This window comes from Macrotis lagotis, chromosome X, assembly GCF_037893015.1.
Source record: "Macrotis lagotis isolate mMagLag1 chromosome X, bilby.v1.9.chrom.fasta, whole genome shotgun sequence".
NCBI lineage: Eukaryota > Metazoa > Chordata > Mammalia > Peramelemorphia > Peramelidae > Macrotis > Macrotis lagotis.
Window position 1 is genome coordinate 522820000 of NC_133666.1, and position 13387 is coordinate 522833386.

Sequence of the window (13387 nt, forward strand, 5' to 3'; positions counted from 1 at the left end):
CAGTTTGTTGATAAATAGGTTGACTGTGGGGAAAACAACTGGGATGAGAAAACTCTTGATTGCCCAAGTCCTCACATATATGCCATACAAATACTGTGCCTCTCTCACAACATACCCCTAAACAGGTGAAGCATGGGAGGAAAAAGAAAATCATTAACATTCGTGGGTGGCTTTAACAAGGAGCACATCTCTCCCTTCTTTGTAGAGGTGGGAGATTGTGAATGTGGTAGAGTGCACATACTGTCAGACTTGTTTGATAAGTTGGTTAGTCTTGGTGAACTGCATTTTTGTTCTTTCTTATTTTTTATGAGATGATTCTCTCAGTGGTGGACAGAGGAGGGATATACTGGGAAATTAAAGTTATCAAAAAAACCATTGATAAAAAATTAAAACAAAATAAAAAAAACTGAAACTAGTGATGTTTAGTTTAAAGAGAGAACTTACAATAAATAGATTTAGAGCCACATGGGACATTATATAAATATATATAGGCATGGGACATATATATGTGTGTGTGTGTGTGTGTGTGTGCATATATATACATATATAAATCACAGCAACCAAATCATTTTACAGAGGGCAAGAAAGGGTTGATTCTTCTTTCCCATCTACTCCCCATTAAAGATAATAATATCTCTGTCGTATTGTCTATAGGGAATTACACACACCAGTACTTCTTACTCAGTAGTGCAAGGAGATAAGCTGGAAACATGATGTGAAGAGAGAAATAAACAAGCTCAAGTTAATTTAATAATGCCCCTAGACCAAGTCAAAGCTCAGACTCTTGGGACAACTATGAATTCATCCTAGATGTGGGAGAAAGGGGAATGCCTCCTTTGTATATACAATGCAAGGGCTCCTTTTCAAGAATTTTTTAAGGGTACCTATATCATTTGTACCTTTCCCTTCTCCCAGAAGTTTACCCATGCATGAGGATTTTGCAGTGTGAAGGACTCTCCTCAGCATATTCCTTCCTCACCTACACACACACACCCATGTACACCCATGTATACACATATACACATGTGTATATTTATATACACATACACATATATACCCAAATATATTTATGTATGTGTATATAAATCTATTTCACCCAGAGTCTAAGTCTTCACAAAGATTATTTCTTTTCTCAGCATTTGTTATTACCTTACATGTAAAATAACGGGGTAAGAAGGTATTCTAATGCTCCATCTGGCACTAAATTTATGCCCCATGCAAATATTTCATGATTTATTTTCAAATTCTCTTCTCATCCTGATGATCTTCCTCTGTATCTGCTGTTCAAGAATTTCAGTGTATAATTTAAAGTATGATACCTTAAACCAGACACAAATCCATAAGTGATCTGATCAGCTGCTGATCCAGTGAGATTATTAGCTCTCTTCCCCTGATTACTATATTCTCACCTGGAATATCGAAATAGCACACTAGTCTTCCTACATTCAGTTTCTCTTCTCTCTAATCCATCCTCCAAACAGCTGATGTTTGTTATATGCCAAATATATATGCCTGATAATGTTATTCTTCTGTTCAGAAAGTTCTTTGGCTCCCTATTGTTTCAAAAATAAAATGTATAAATTCCAAAATTTGGCATTCAAAGACCTTTCCAGCATGGCTTCAACCTACATCTCTAGGTTTATTAAAATTACCTTCTTTCATACACTTTACTTTCCACACAAATTATCCAATTGGTTGTTTCCAGTACAAGTTATTCTATTGCTTGCTTTCTTTCTTTTGTTCAGGCTGCTCTCCCTTTGCTTCCCACTTCTCATGCCTGCTGTAATTATATATTCCTTTTTCCACCTCAGAAACCCAAATTTTCTTCAATACTTTGCTTAGATTCTATCTCCTACATAAGACTTGTACTCTTGTCCCTAGAAATTACTTATTATTTATATGTGTGTTGTGAATATAAATCCACATCCACACATATCCATACAAATATAGGTATCTCTCTCTCTCTCTCTCTCTCTCTCTCTCTCTATCTAGATGTATAGATGTATACTTAATAGAAAGAGTATGTTTTTTTGCCAGCTAGGTGACACAGTGGATAGAGTGCCTAGCTTGGAGTCATGAAGACTCCTGAGTTCAAATCTGGCTTCAGACAAGAACGGTGTATGGTCCTGGGCAAATCACTTAACCCTGCTTGCCTCAATTTCCCCATCCATAAAATGAATTGGAGAAAGAAATGGCTATCTACTCCAGTATCTTTGCTAGGAAAATCCCAAATGGGGGGGTCATGAAGAGTCAGACAACAAAATAGTAGTTTTATAAATTTTATATTTATATACCTATATATTATTTGCTTATCTGTGTGAATATTGTACTACTCCAAGAGGAGCCTGCATTTTTATATTTGTGCCCCCAGTGCCTAGATAGTATCTGGCATGTAATAGGTACTTAATCAATGCCGATTGAATATCAATGAAGCCTCAATGATTATCTATGAATCACATCAGCCAAGTTGCCAATTAAGCTAGCATTACACAAAAATTCTGGAGTCTTTTTTTTTTTTGCGTGACCTGCTCTTCAGCTAAACTAACATTGTTGACTTTTTTTACCTAACCTTTTGCATTTATCAATATTAAATTTCACCAAATTAGTATCAACCCATTGATATGTCCTGCAAGTGTGTATCAGAGTTAGAAAATTTTCCTATCAGTAAATGGGACTGAGGAGGAATTTGTTTTGGAAGGAGTTTGGGGAATTGGGAACATGCCATTTGAGAAAATGTTTCTGAATGTTCCTATAACTCTTTCCTAGGGTTATTTTCAAAATTAGTACTTTGGGAGTTGTAAATTATCATATAAATATAAGATAATTATTATTTTTGTTATTGTTGTCATTATTAGAACTACATTTTGTATCACTATATGTAACAAACCCTCAAACATTTCAAGGCCTCCTAAATGAGATTCATAATCATTCAAAAGATAATCCACATTGGGAAAACAAAGTATGTAAAGATCGTTTATTATTCAAATATGACATACAGTTGAATGGACAGTCCACGGGTTATATCAAGAAGAGACACTGCAAGTCAATTTATTAATTGATCTAGTTCTAGCTGGACCTAGAGAAAGATAGTGGGATAGATTGCAGTTAGGAAACTTTCAGGTACTTTCTAGTCAACAAGCACACTGTGTATTAAGTACTGTATAAAGTGCTGAAAATAAAAAATATAAACAGAGAGTCACAGACCTCAAGGACCTTACATTCTAATGTGAAGACAACACATAAAAGGAAGTTGTAAAGGGTAGCGAGGAAGATAAGGAAATGAAGGAATAGTTGCAGTAGTTGGAAAAGTCAAGATTGCAATCGTGAGAGATGAAGAGGAATAATAATAATACAAGCCCGAGCTTCTTCCAGAAACAAATAAAAATCCCTGTTTATTTTTAGTGCCAACATTATTCCAATAATATGATTGGTCAGCAAATGCTCCAAATCTTTTAAAAAATGGGAGCTATATAATCATTATAAATAAGTCACACATATTCCCAATTACGAATTGTATGTAAGAAGATAAGATAAAAGATAAAATCGGAGAGATGGATGATTTCAAAAGGGAGAGGACTGGCAATCACAAAAATGAGAAGTGATAGACAGAATTCATGCTGATGGTACCAACATAATGTGATGAGACCTAAAGGAAAGCTCCCAGGACGTGAAATGAATCCTCTGCTAAGAGTATATAATGGAGGACATGGTCTAGATTATTACAGCATGGATGGTGATTGCACCATTGAAGGGAGTTCCTACAGTCATGAAATCAGAAATCCATTTAAATATTAGGTAAATTTAAATATGAGGTAAAATATAAGTAGCATATTCAATTTAACAAATGTTTATAGAGGCATTGTGCTAAGCACTGGGGACTGCAGAGTCTTAAAGGACCTTATTTTCTACTGGGTAGAATGGGTATACTGTGCAAATATAGATGGTAATATAGAATTTCATTTGAGAAGAGGAGGGGAGTGTAAATCTAGTGCTCTAGTGGTCCATTGATTCACAACCTGAGAAGCTGGGGGGAACAAAAGGGTTCTTTTGGTATTAATAGGAGTCCTGTTTCCATAGCTCTTAGTTTCAGTTAAGAAAAGAGGCTTATATAAAACAGAAGCTATCTGAAGCCCAATTCAGGAGTCAGAAACTACCACTTTTGAAAGAACTATATAATCCATTGAGAAACAAAATTCTCTAAAAGGGATTATAAAAACAATGAACTTCCACATAGCTGGCAGTGGAACAGCCTTAAAAAAAGTTGAAGGTCCTTCCTAGTGCTAAATTCAAGCTTTAAAAATTGCCTTCACTAAAGTACTGTAACCTCATCTTGGATTCTAATTGAAGGGGTTGTTAGAATGTGCTATTTCTTTTAGGTTGTATTCCCCGATGATGTATGTTCCTGGTAAATTTCCTCATTGAACACATACTTCAGTCCAGGGTTAGGCTAAGGGTGTGGATTTATGCTGAATGGTCAATTGAAAATGCCTACAGCCCCAGTAATTAGAAATAAATAGTTGGGTAGTGAAGAAAGGGCAATTTTTGGCAAGTTCAGAAAAAAATTTTGCCTTTAAATCAATAATAATTACATACAATGTACAAGGGATATATTGGTAATGTAATGTGTGATAGTAAAGATGACTCTAATTTAATACAAATGCATGAAGTTCACAAAAGTTTCAGAAACAATCACAGAATCTTAAGTCATAAAAAACTAAAGTGTCCTCCTTTTCCATTTCAATGTACTTTCTATTTTTGTTTTTATTTTTATTTTTTTCTGGACTTCTATGTTGATGAGTTAGCCAGTGACTTTTTTGATACTAGAAAGATCTAATAGAAATGAAACTGAACTCACATTCTACTTGAAGTGAAAAACCACTGAGCTTCTCATTAAACTTAATTTATTCAAACACATCTTACATTAGGAAAAGGACCTACATTTTCAACGTGGAATTTTACTACTCCATTTCTACTTTAAGGTGCTATAAAATTAATTTCAGAATCAAATCTCAAAAGGCAAACTAAATAAAATTTGTAAGCTTGAAAGAAGAGGAAGAGGTGATCATTTCTAAGATCAAGATAATTTATATGGTAAAGGGGAAACTAAAAATAATTAGGTAAACACAAAATATGCAGGGAACACAAAATTCAAGTCAAAGTGCTGCTCTGAAAAGGAACTAAGTACTGTGGGGGCAATTATTGAACTGTTGATGTTGACTTTTGAAAAATTATAGAGAACAGAAGAGATACCACATGACTAGAAATGAGTGGGTGTGGTATTAATTTTCAAAAAGGTAAAAAGTGAATCTTCCAACTATATGTTTGTATTAAATTACTAGCATTCTTCACTACCATACATTGCATCATCAAAATACCCTTTGTCTTTTAAGGATGTAGCAGAGTTGTGTGTAAATATTGTTACCATAAAGGCAAATTGAAATCCTGAGTTTAACAAAAATTTGCTCTTTCTTCTTCAACTTAATCATATTTCTTGTTACTCAGTCATTTTTAGTCATGTTCTTATGATTTAATTTGGGGTTTTGTTGTTGGATACAGGAATAGTATGCTATTTCCTTCTTCAGCTCATTTTAAAGATGAGGAAACCAAGGCAAAGACAGGTTATTTTCCCAGGGTCACACAGCTCTTAAGTATCTGAGACCAGATTTGACCTCATGAAGATACTTCTTCCTGACTCACTGTTCAGTACTTACTGCACCACCCACTGTCATTTCTTTAAAAATTCTAGGACATGTAATTCAAGAGATATTTTGGGAAGAGTTAGAAAGGAAAACTGATAGCAAAGAGTCAACATGAATTCATCAAAAATAGGTTATACCGGGGTAGATAGGTGGCGCAGTGGATACAGCACCAGTCAGGAGTACCTGAGTTCAAATAGGGCCTCAGATACTTAATAATTACCTAGCTGTGTGGCCTTGGGCAAGCCACTTAGGTTATATCAAATTATCACTATTTTCTGTTTTGCTAGGGTGACAATTAAAAGGATTGCTATAGACATGATGTTATATTTGGATAGTAGAAAGGCAGTTCACAAACTTTCATGATATCCTAATGGAAAAGATGGGGAGATTTAGGGTGGATAAAAGTACAGTTATATAAATGAGTAGTCCCAAAGGGGAGTAAATAATATAGCTATGTAAATTCAGTGGAAAATCTCTAGTAGGTTGTTTATCCTGGGACTCTCTCCTTGGTCTTAAGCAGTCAAGATTTTTTTTTTTAATCCATGACTTGGATAAAGGCACAAATGTCATGGTTATCAAATGACATCAGAGAATCTTCACAAGGTTAAAATGATAAAAATGATAAACTTAAATGTATTAGGCAAGATACTCAGGATACAAAGATGAAATGAATTCAAGGGATTCTAATCTATAAGTGGGGATTATGGTATATCTGCATTGAAGTATGGTGTGAGGAAAACATGATATAGAAAAAGAGAATGCTAGAAAAATGTCTACTAGAAAATTTAGGATAGAGAAGAGTACATTTCATTGGAGGGATCAAGAAGGCTCCATGGAAGAAGGATTTCAGTAGTCAGAATTGCAGATGTAGGGGTGGCTAGGTGTACCTGGGTTCAAATCTGGTCTCAGACACTTAATAATTGCCTAGCTGTATGGCCTTGGGCAAGCCACTTACCCCCTTTTGCCTTGCAAAAGCCTAAAAAAAAAAAGAATTGCAGATGTAGTAAAAAGCATTGCTCAAATTCCAATAGGTTGAAGAAAGGATGAAATTCAATTTTGTTTGGAATTTGAAAACATGATAAGGAGTAGTATAAAAAAAAGCTGGAATGGAGAGATTGAGTCAGTCTTGGCCTTAAAAGTAACCAACAAGATATTCTAACCTTGATACCTTTATTTTTGCTTGATTTCTTGATTTCTTGATTTCTTGATTGAATTATTAGAAGTAAGAAATAGGCCTAGACTTCTCCTTTGAATCAGTCAAAAGTTCTTGGACTAGGTAGTAAAAGTCATTGATCAGTTTAGAAGTTTTTGAAAGCCACTGGAAAAAATGGAGTGATAAAGTACAGGAAGCAAATTTGGATTGTAATAAAGAGACTTAATTTTTTTGGGGGGGGTTATATAAAACTTTTCAAACTAGTTTAAAATAAACCACTCAAACATCTGAAAGCCTAATGATGGATGATAATACAGCCAAACCCTTATGGGGAACATAGTTGTGTCTTGGAGTGAGAGGAGGAAGGGGTGAGAAGGGACTTGGAGGTAGTTTATATCAACCATTTATACTAGATTGCTTCAGTAAACATTATCTTTTAGAAAACAAGATAATTGTCTAATTGATATCAAAAATCATTGGAGGAGACAGTATACCAACTATTGCATTAGAGATTTCCATCCCCCACCATTCCAGTCTCTCAGGATTAACCCTGTACTCCTGGAGTTGGTAGCCTTGCTCTGCAGGCTCAATCTGCCCTGTATAAATAGAGATTGGGTGAGTAAATCCAGAACATGTGTTATTGTAGAATGGACATAGAATCTGGTGGGCCCAAGTGCCAAGCTAAGGAGTTTATATTTTATTCTATGCAGGTCAGAAGACTCTCATTTTCTTGAGTTCAAATCCTAGCTGGGTGACCATTGGTCCTATTTGCCTCAGTTCCTTATCTGTAAAATGAATCAGAGAAGAAAATGGCAAAACCACTTCAGTATCTTTCCAAATGGGGTTACAAAGAATAGGATTTGACTGAAACAAATGAATAATAACAACTTTTTATTTCATAAGTGATAGGAAATCATTGAAGATCTTGAGCAAGGAAATGACATAGTTTGATCTATGCCTTGGGAAAGATAGTTTTGGCAGCTATGTGAAAGGCAGAATGAAGAAGGTAGAGACTAGAAGTGGTAATATTAATGAGAAAGTTGTTGCAATAGTCCAGGTAAAAGATGAGGAAGGTTTAAACTGAGCAGTTGTTAACTAAGGAAGTGAAGGGTCCATTCCAGTTTTTTGCCAAGAAAATCTCAAAAGGGATCATGAAGAGTTGAAATCTACTGAAAATCCATTGAACAACAATGAACTTTCAAAAGTTTACAGGGCTTGGTAATAGAACTTTCATTTTTTGGAGGTTTGTAAATGGAAAAACCATCTGGCTAGCTGATATGGAGGGCATAGTCATCAGCATGAAATAAAGTATTGAAATCAAAAGAGGAGGAGGGACAAATAGAGAAGCCATAGTAGTAAATAAGATCATTGAAGGGAAGTGTGTAGTGAGAGAAGAGACTTGGGACAAAGCTTCAGACATCTTAACATGGTAGTTTGAAGATGATGAGCCAATAAAGAAAACCAAAATGGAGCAGGTTGGTGGAGAATAAGGAGAAAACCTTGTCATTAAAATCAAGGAAAAAGAAAGTATCTAGAAGAAAGGAAATTTGGGTAAAATAATTTATTATTTATCATTTGTTAATATTATTTGAACTTAACTTTATGTGGTTAGATATTGTTTAATTCAGACTGAGAGGTGGAAGTCATTCAGACCTGGAGACACTTGAGGAAGCCAGAGTAAAGAATGCTTAGACTCTACTCTTGTTTTGGATCCACCCAGGCCTCAAGTCCATTAAGGTTAGGGTCTATCTAATAATTTGTATTTTGGTTTATCTCCAGTTTTACTGAATGTTTATATTTATCTTCTGTTATACATCCCAAGCAATCTACATATAAGTGGGCTAGTCAACTTACAACCTAGCTTGAACTCAGTACAAAATAAACCTCACAGAGACTTGAGAGGGAACCATGTCTTTTTCCCTAGCTCTCTCTGCCAGATGACTTATTAAAATTCTTTTTTAAAATTTTTTTTAGGTTTTGCGTTTTGCTCTTGGCCCATAGGATCTGACAAAATGTTCCAAAAAGGCTGAGAACAAGAACTAAAGAAAGGCCACTGAATATAGCAATTAAGAGTCAGTGGTGATCTTGAAAAGAGCTGTTTTAGTAGAATGGCGGCAGATGACAAGGGGGAGGGAAAAGTAAAGGAAGGTGCAGACTACTCCTCACCTTGTTAATAGAATAATAGCATAGAATAGAATAGAAAAGAATAGAAGCATAGCATTCATAGTGAAGAATATGGTCCTAGTATACTCTGGTCTCAATGACTACATATGAAATATTACTTTCAGTTTGGGATATATCATTTTTATTTTTATTATTTATTTTAGGTTTTTGCAAGGCCAATGGGGTTCGGTGACTTTCCCAAGGCCACACAGCTAGGTAATTTTTAAGTGTCTGAGGTTGGATTTGAACTCAGGTACTCCTGACTCCAGGGCTGGTGCTCTATCCATTGTGCCACCTAGCTGCCCCCGGATATATCATTTTTAAAAAGGAAATTCATTTTGCTATAGGTAGCCTAAGTTTATTCCTGTGAGAAATACCTGTTCATTTCCTTCAACCATTTAATCAAAATATATCCAAAGAACACTGAACTGAATGTCAAGGGAATTGAAAACTTTGCTATATGACTTAGCACTTAAATTTCTGTAGAAGATAGAACAGTGGGACTCAGGAAGATTTGAGTTCAGATTTGACTTCTGATACTTATTAGCTCTAAAACCCAGGGCAAGACACCTAACCTCTGTCTGCCTCAATTTCCTTAATTGTAAAATGAGAATACTAATGTCTACCTTCCAGAGTTGTTTTAAGGATTGTCAGGATCAAAGACTACTCCTGTTCTCCTCTCTTTTCTACTATTAGAAGATACCCTGTTTTCCAGAGCTAAAACCTAGCAAGCAAGCTGTGTCCTGAGCCTGGCATAACAACAATCCTTTGCTCCCTCTGAATAAATAATACAACTAAATCACCAGAACTGATGGTCCTTGAACTCAGGCAAGTACCAACAAGCCCCCATATGAAGCCCTGCTATGAATGGACTTTGTCATTAGACAACCTTGCTTCACTCTCCCAGTAGTGCCTCACTATAGTGTTTGATTCTTTATCCAGCCATAGTTATATCAAGGGTTAGCCATACTAGTAGTTTTCAGTTCTCCTACTAGAGGAGACCTGGCTTATGTGTCTAATTTCTCTCCCACAATGGGATAAAGAAAGCTTTATGCTTTTAACCAGTGTGAGCTCTTTGGTATTTCTGGAGTGAGGAGTGATTGCAAAAGCCTCTGTTACTCTTTGACCATTTATTACTAGAGTTGACAGGTTCAAATGAGATAATATTTGTAGAGTACTGAGCACAGTGTCTGTAATACAGCATACACTTAATAAATGCTTCCTTTCTTCTTGTTTGACCCTGTGAAAAATCACTTAAGTCCTCTTGACTTAGTTTCCTCATCTGTTAAAATGAAAATAGTAACAGTACCTTCTTTACAGGAGTTTAAGGAGATGATAATATATTTTAAATATTCTGTAAACTTCAAAGCACTATCATATGTTAATTATTATGATCATTTTAAGGAAATGAGTCCATTTGGCTTAAAAAACAAAAGATGGAGGGGGGAAGTAGGGTTAAGAGGACAGAGATTTACCTATCATCAAAGGCTACTATTTCAAAGAGATCATAGGTTCATTTTTTCACAGAACCCAGAGCACAAATCTACAAGCAACAGGCAGAAGTTGTAGAGAGGGAGATTCCAGGCTTATTGAAAGGAAAAACAAGGTTATCCAAAATGTAAAGGGCTATTTGGAAGTGATGGATTCTGTTTGCCTCAGTAGAAGTGTTCAAGCACAGATCAGATGAAGACCTGTTAGGAGGCTTATCAAAGGGATTCAGTTTCAGGTTTAAGTTACAGTAGATGACCCCACAGTACCTTCACACTCTGAGATTCCATCCTTTTTATAAAGTCTGAATCTCTGACCCATGAACCAGAAAATAATCCCATTCAAATGCCCTTAGAAATTCTTCAGGGGTTTGGTGAGAAGAGCATAAAGTAAGCTGCCCTATTTTCTCCTATCTTCATAAACATGCCAAGGAAGATGGCACATGGGTGCTCTGCTTAAGCTTCTCTTGTTGCGAGTGGGTGTGTTGCCATGGCACTTACCACTGGCTCCTCCCCCACTTCTCTAACGATCCCCTGCATCTTTCTAGAAGAACTGCCACAAGCCAAAGGATAAAAACCTCTTTCAGAGGAGTGAGTCTTTCTATCATTTAGCACAACCCCTATAACATAGTAGGCTCTTGATAAATGCTTGCTGCTTTTATCTACACAAAAGCCAGGCTAGCCATGGATAAGGGGAGAAAAGACCATTTTTCTGCCCACACTCAGGGAATTTGTGCTTCCTGAAACTGGAGAAAATAGTCTAGTCCTTAAGGATACAAACTAATAAAAGCAGTTTAAACTGCATGCAGATGCAATGAGAGAACAAGTTGCATGCAATCAAGAGTTTTGTTCTGGAGCAACCATATTCATTTGTTTTATTTTTAAAATTTCAATTTCTTGGGATTTGCTTTTTTTACACCATTTTTTAAAATGAGCAAACTTGTCTCCCATTGTAAGGGTGTGTGGGGTGAGGTCAAATTCATCTGATAGTTGTTTTGGGAAAGGTGGAATACCAATGGATTATCTGACATTAACTGGTTTGGGGGGTTTTTTTTGACCTCTGAAGGAGGAAAGAAAGAAAGAAAGAAAGAAAGAAAGAAAGAAAGAAAGAAAGAAAGAAAGAAAGAAAGAAAGAAAGAAAGAAAGAAAGAAAGAAAGAAAGAAAGAAAGAAAGAAAGAAAGAAAGAAAGAGAAAGAAAGAAAGAAAGAACCCTACTTGTGGTAATAACAGGCTTATAAGATAGGCATTCAGTATACAGTGAATGAGGGGGTTTGCAGAAACAATTTTCCTTTATACAATCTGATATTCAAAATAGAACTGATATGATTAAATATATTCTGTTAATCAAGGGCCAACTTGGAACTGTGCCTAAGCTAGCTTGAAGTCTACAGTATGATGCTGTTATCTATCTACCGGCCCAGTGTAAGAGACAGCAGGTTCACTTGTGGTTGGAACTCAATTTGTATGTAACTTGATATGACATTTGAGGAGGGACAAAAAACTAGGGGTGCTGCTGGTGGTTATTTTTTCATTTGGCTTTTTTATAGCATCTTGTATAATTCAGAGGCATAATAAATGTTTGACTTTTTGAATTGAATTGAAATTCTGTTAGCTAAATTAAATCTATCCTTTTGGGCAAAAGTAACTGCAAATATTTAACATAAACAAAAAAAGTTAAAAAAGTCTTTATTTGGAGATTAAAAAGGAGAGGGTGATGACAGATGAGTGGGAAAGAAGGGGGTAGGCTCAGGAACAACAGTCTACAAGTAAGTCCTGGACTTACTTGTATAGACAAGGCAATCGTATTCAATCAAAAAGACTATTGTATTCACATTTGACATGATAACCAAGTTAGTTCCAGGTGACTTTCTTTTTTCCCCCATGAGAGGTAGATGAGAGATAGACAATGGTTTGGAATGTTATAGACAATGGTTTGGAATGTTATATACATATTTACATACATGTCAGCCATGGTCATTGGATTGGGAAGGTTTTTCATAACATTTGTTGTTGTTATAAGAGAAGTTGAGTGTTTGGGAAGTGATGTATTACTATGTTCAAAAAAGAGCATCAGAAGGATATTTTAAAAAGCAAAGAAGTACAGAACACCCTGTGAACTTCATCTTGTTTTCTAGGCAGCCCATCAGAACATTTAAAGTGCTATATCACACCTTTAATAGTTATGAGCTCTTCCAGGTAGGGCAGTGAATAAAGTAATAGATTGGACTCAAGAAGACTTGCATTGAAATCCATCTTCAGACACTTACCCTCTATTTCCTCAACTGTAAAATAATAATAGTACCAACCTCACAATATTGTGTGAGAATCAATTGAGATAATATTTGTAAAAGCAGCTAGTATATTGCCTTGGCACATATTAGGCATTATATAAAGACATTCTTTCCCTCCTCCCTTCCCTCCTTTACAATATTGTAGTGTCCTAATGATCTGAATAAAGATCAGTTTTTTTTCTTACTATTACAATAGTTGTCTTAGATCAGTGGAATCCTTCCTGATTTTCTTATCTACCGAGCCTTAAATAAATTCCTTCCTTCAAAGAGCAAATCTCTTTGGTTAGGAGAAAGGGGAAATGATTTATGTGAAACTCCCAGGAGCCCCTTATCTATCTCATATGAAAAGTGTCATTACCTTGATTCAAAGAGCCCAGTTGAGGGTACAGGCACAACTCAGTTCAGAATGATTCCTTGAACATCACTTTCCCATATTAGGTAGAACACTGGAAGTTTTACAGTCTTTCAGCACAAAGCTAAAGCCCATTATTTCAAATTATACTCATGAAATATTAGTTAGGAATCTGAATGGAATGAAATTTATGTTCCATTTCTGACTGGAGGGGGAAAAATTGGTTCTTCAAAAGATCCTT

At 35.6% G+C, this 13387-nt stretch overlaps 1 protein-coding gene across 5 annotated transcripts in view; it reads right to left on the reverse strand.

Annotated features, from left to right (window-relative positions):
* Positions 1-13387, reverse strand: part of LOC141503010 (N-acetyllactosaminide beta-1,6-N-acetylglucosaminyl-transferase-like) — a 146861-nt gene that overhangs the window by 52030 nt on the left and 81444 nt on the right. The window lies entirely within an intron of this gene.